Source organism: Mauremys mutica, unplaced genomic scaffold (genome assembly GCF_020497125.1).
Source record: "Mauremys mutica isolate MM-2020 ecotype Southern unplaced genomic scaffold, ASM2049712v1 Super-Scaffold_100095, whole genome shotgun sequence".
NCBI classification, from domain to species: domain Eukaryota; kingdom Metazoa; phylum Chordata; order Testudines; family Geoemydidae; genus Mauremys; species Mauremys mutica.
In genome coordinates, this window is record NW_025423264.1 from 1,605,488 (window position 1) to 1,610,802 (window position 5,315).

Sequence of the window (5,315 nt, forward strand, 5' to 3'; positions counted from 1 at the left end):
CTGGGAGAAACAAGAAGTTAGAATTAGAAATTTACATCATGTATTCCAATGTTGGCACAGGTTTAATTTTGCTTCTGTGTAGGCTTGTTTCAGGCTGTGACTGTTTTGGTTTATTGGGTTGTTTTGGTTTTTTAAGTTGGACTGGAGCTTTTAATTGACATTTGCTGGATTCGAATGGCTGACCTGCAACACCAGTTTTGACATAGTTCTGAATATTTTATACAGATTTGGCCAGTATTCAAGGATTCGATTCCTTTATAGGAGGTTTTAGTGGTCAGGCTTATTTATTTTATGTTATTTTATCATCCTGCTGTAGCACACCTTTTGGATAAAATGTTGAAATAATTAATTTATGGTATTTGTTAGTTTTTATTTTTAAAAACAAAGTTTTTCTTAGTGTTTGGATTTTAAATTAAGCATTGTTTTTGGTTTAAATTTTTTATTTTGGCTTTGGTTATTGATGGGATCTTTAAGAACTTTGGATTTTACACTAAAATTTGGACAGATTTAAATTATTTAAAGTAAACCCTGTTTACTATTTTATTTTAATAAAGGTTGTATTGCTCTAAACCCTGGCCAGGGGGAGAGGAGATGACCCTGGCCTTTAACTGAGAAGGAGCAGAGGCATGGGAGGCATGGCCCCCGTGAAGGGTGGGGCCAGATGATGGGGGGCACAGCCCCCCAATTTTTTTTGTCTAGCCCACCTCAGTCCCCCACCAAACGAGAAGAGTCTGATGCCACCTGCTGGTCACTGGGTGTCACTGCTGCTCCACGGGAAAAATGCTCTGTGTGTTACCCTGATTGGCCACTGGGTGTCACTGCTGCGCCAAGGGAGACATAAGAACGGCCAGACTGGTTCAGACGCAAAGTCCATCTAGCCCAGTATCCTCCTGTCTTCTGCCAGCGGCCAGTGCCAGGGGCCCCAGAGGGAGTGAACAGAGCAGGGAATCATCCAGTGATCCATCCCCTGCCGCCCATTCCCAGCTTCTGGCAAACAGAGGCTACAGGCACCATCCCTGCCCACCCTGGCTAATAGCCCTTGATGGACCTGTCCTCTGTTCATTTATCTAGTTCTTTTTTTGAACCCTGTTATAGTCTTGGCCTTCACAACATCCTCTGGCAAGGAGTTCCACAGGTTGACTATGCAACTGCCCTGAGTTTCCCCCCACCCACCCCGGGTTGTATATGGAAAAGAAGATGAGGATGAGGAGAGCCATGATGTGTCTGTCACTGGCTGGTGCCTCAGTTTCCTCTAGGCAGCAGTGCTGCAGGCTCCTTTGGTCAGTTCCCATGCAGCTGTGTCGGGGGAAGGGGGAGTAGAGGCTCATGCTCCCCAGCCCCACGCCCCTCCCCCAGCAGCTGGGGAATCCAGGCCAAATGTAACCCTGGTAGCTGGGCCGGGGTTAGCCTGGGCCGGGGTAGGGCTGGGGAGGAATTGAGGGGGAGACAGATGCACCCACTGTGAGGGGAGATCCTCCCATTCCTTGACAACCCCCCCTCACTCCTTGCAGCACGGCGCCCCCCAGCACTTCTTACTCTGTTGTGGGGGTGTCTGCTGCCTGCTTCTCCCTTAGCATCGTCTCTCCCCACCCTGGGGCACTGGCGTCGCCCGTCCTGTGCAAACAGGCAGGCCCAGATGTGCCCCATGGTGCTGCCCTGCAATTGGGGGGCAGCTGTTGGATGGAGCCATATTGAAATATGGGGGTGGGCAAGGCTGGGGACCAGGACTCCTGGGTTCTCCCCTCAAATGTGGGAGGGGATTGAGGGCTAGGGGGTAGAGTGGGGGAGGGGCAGGGCTGGGATCCAGGGTTCCTGCTTTTTCTCATTTTCTCCACCTCCTGCAGCTGCCTCGGTCCTTTCAGTCCATTTCCTGTTCCAAATTCATTTGCTGACTTGTGTAACTCACCCCAGAGGTGGCTGCATCTCAGTGTTGGGTGAGGCACCCTTGGCGGCATCACCTCCTAACCGCGTCTCTCTCTCCCTGCAGGTGACCCTGCAGCACTCGGCAAACATCTGCAAGATCGTGGGAGGCGCTTTGAGCATTGGGCAGGCAGGAGCCAGGGGCCCAGCCCCCCCGCCCAGAGAATGGGACCCAGCCCCCCTAATTTTACAGGGATTAAAGAGGGGCAAAGGGGGGCAAATCAGAGGAGGGGGTGGCCAGGGTCTGAGCAGGGGGTGGAAATTGACTGGTCGGGGGGTCAAGCAGCTGGAGGCAGAGTTAGGAGAGGGGCTGAAGGGCAAAGTCAGGGAGGGGGGAAGGAGCCGGGTTAAGCCCAGGGGGAGGCGCTGCCAGAGGGTTAAACCCCGGCGCAGGCAGGGGCAGAGGGGTAACAGTTACCCCGGGGGGCTGAGACTCCAGTGTTTGCAAAAACAGGGTGGGGGGAGCAGAGGGGCTTTTCTATTTCCCCTCCCACAGGCAGCACCTCTCAGCATGGGCTTCCCAGGGCTGGGCTCTTAAAGGCACAGGCATCCCACTGCCTAGACACTGCAGCTCCTCTCTGATGTAACCTACTGAGGTGCTGCAGTAGGAGACTCAATTCAGTGAAACCGGGAATTCCCTATACGCCCCCCAGCCAGGGGGCTGTGCACCCCTCCCCCGAATTTCCCCAACTCCCCCCCCCCGCAGTGGTCAGGTAGTTACATGCAGTGCTGCCAATGTTGTCACTGGCTGCAAATCTGAATGGAAATTGAAACATTAACACACACTTCAAAAGCAGATACAAGGTATGAAAAATACTTGTACCTGAGAAAGTAAAATATGTTTGAAAAGTCTGGTTTCCTCACCCAGCTGTTGTGTTTGCTGACAATGTCGGTGCATTGGCTTCGGCAATGTTGACCAACCTCAGAATTTCAAATGATGATTTGGAAGCAAGGTGTGAATGACACTCCCCTGACAGCTAGTGATGAGCCAGGGTTGGGGGAGGCTTTGGGACCAGACTGTATTTACATGAACTCACCTACTCTGCTGAGGTGTCCAGCAGACAGAGCTGGGCCGCCTCTGCTCTAGGTGCCCAGAGGAGAAGGGAAGGTGTGTGGGGCTCCAGCCTGGGGCTCTTCCTCCCTCCTGCCAAGCCCTGACTATCAATCCCAGCCCTGACCCTCCTTTCTTCAAGCGCCATGTGGGCCCCAGGAAAAGTGTGGCAGGAAGCACCAGGGCCAAACTTGTGGGCATCAGGTGAAGCAGTGAGAATCCCAACCACCAGGGTAGCAAGTTCTAGAGCCCCAACCCATTGTGGCCACCCCAGCCAGAGACCTGCCTCTAGGAGGTGTGAGTCACCCAGCAGGAGGAGTGAGACTGGCTTTTGCACAGCTGGAAACAGGGAAGTTGAGCACTAGGAGCTCCAGGGCTTCACCACAAGCCAACACAAGGTCCCACTGAGATTTGAACTCAGATTGCAGGATTCAGAGTCCTGAGTGCTGCCCATTACACCATGGGACCAGCTCGTGCTGCCTTCTCTGCACATCGGTGACCCTCACGGGGCTGGCTTGTGTAAGGGGGCTCTTGGCCCTTTACTAAAACTTAGTGTGTGTGGGGGGGGGTGGGCGTAGGTTGGCTAGTTCCCAGCACCAATAGAAGGGGGAAGGGCCAATGGGAAATCAGGACCCTGAGACTGACAGTCCCCAGGGGCAATGGGGAGAGGCCAAAGCTCCAAGTTAGCTGCACTGACAGGCCAGGCAGTGTAATTAGGGAGTCACCAGGCCAGGGGGTCCCATCCTCCGTGGGAGCTGGAACTGCCTGGGCCAGAGTGGGGCAGAGCTAAGGAGAGAGCAGGAGCCCGAGAAGAGCCGGGGAGCAGAGCTCCACCAGCCGGGGAGAACCAGAGCAGATCCGTGGTGGGAGATGAGCCGCAGCAGCACGAGCCGTAGAAGCTGCCCAGGGAGCAGATCTGTGCTGGGAGAAGAGCTGCAGCAAGCGGAGCCAGAGGAGCAGCCCAGGGAGCTGGAGGCAGAGCCGCAGCAGCACTGGGGCTGGAGGTGGGTGCAGTGAGCAGCGTGGGAGAGCGAGGGGGACCCTGGGCAGAAGGCCCAGCGCAAGGAGATGCCACCAGTCAAGAGATCTTGCAGGCCAGACTTTTGGGGGTGGGGGGATCATAACCCCTACATGGGGGCTGACACTGGGAACAAGGGGCCTGTCACCTAGAGCACGTCGCCACTGCCAGAGCACGTGTCCAGCCCGTGGTGTCCCTGCAACACAGCCAGGGCCTGGGGAGGAGGCCTGGGACATGTGAGGGAGAGACTGTGACCTGCCCTGACCCTCCAGAGACGCTGGTTGTGATCTCCCTGCACCACAGAACAGGGTGACGTGTTTTCCTTTCCCATCTTTCCTTGTGTTTTACATTGATTGCTGGGTAATAAATGGTATTTGCTTGAAGCACATGCAATGAGGAGTGGGTCAGGGAAGTGCCCAGAGTGGGGACACTGTAGCCCTGTTCAAGTGAGCATGACAAGATTGGGGGTCATCAAACCCCCCAGGATTCCTGGGTCCAGCCTTGTTGGGGTTACGAAGTCTCTGCCACACAGGAGAGTAGAAAGAGCATCCTTGGGGTCAGGCAGCCTCTGGGTAAGGGGGTGGGGATTCAGATCCTTTCTCTGGCCAATTGCACCAGGGTCGTGTATAAACCAGAGAAGTTCCCCACAATAGCCAGACCTGAACCCCCTGTACACTTGTGCTCTATCCTCATTGCTTCTCTGTCTCTCTTCCCCTCATCTCTGCTGCTCCCCCTCTGGGCTTTCTCAGCACCTGGCCCCACAGCGCTTCCTGCCAGCCAGAGACTGCGTGTTCTAGGCCTGCTCCTGTGGATGTGGCCTCTCTCCTGATTCCTGAGGAAAGGAACCTTTCCAGGAAATAGCCACAGCTTCTGGGAATGCGCATGTGGTTGGTGGACAGCACCAGGAATGATTTGGCTCCTGGCACACAAGGCAACTTAAAAGCTGAGCGCCCAGACAGGGGCTTGAACCCTGGACCTTCAGATTAAGAGCCTGATGCTCTACCAACTGAACTATCTGGGCTTGTTGACACCATTTTCACTGTTCACCACAAGAGCGAGCAGGCAGGCAAACAAGACACAAAAAAAGTCCCAGGAACCCCTCCTCTTTTTCTGCACAGCCACTGCCTGTCAGCAGGATTCCTCCTCCTCCTCCCTCCTGTGCCTCAGTGTGACTAAATCTCCGCACCTAGACAGCCGGTCCGTCCGCTGCACCCCAGTCCCCCAGGCCTGAGCCTCCCTGTCAAAATCCTGCACCTGACTCCAGAGAATTAAGTCTCAGATGTCGCTGGGAACTCGACTTCTTGTGCCCAGAGAGTCTTAGCCCCC

At 54.8% G+C, this 5,315-nt stretch overlaps 2 non-coding genes across 2 annotated transcripts; both read right to left on the reverse strand.

Annotated features, from left to right (window-relative positions):
- Window positions 1–3,367: 3,367 nt before the first annotated feature.
- TRNAQ-CUG lies at window positions 3,368–3,439 on the reverse strand. Its single transcript has one exon. It is a non-coding gene; the product is annotated as a tRNA-Gln (tRNA).
- A 1,498-nt stretch (window positions 3,440–4,937) lies between these two features.
- Window positions 4,938–5,010, reverse strand: TRNAK-CUU. The gene has a single exon. It is a non-coding gene; the product is annotated as a tRNA-Lys (tRNA).
- Between the last annotated feature and the right edge of the window lie 305 nt (window positions 5,011–5,315).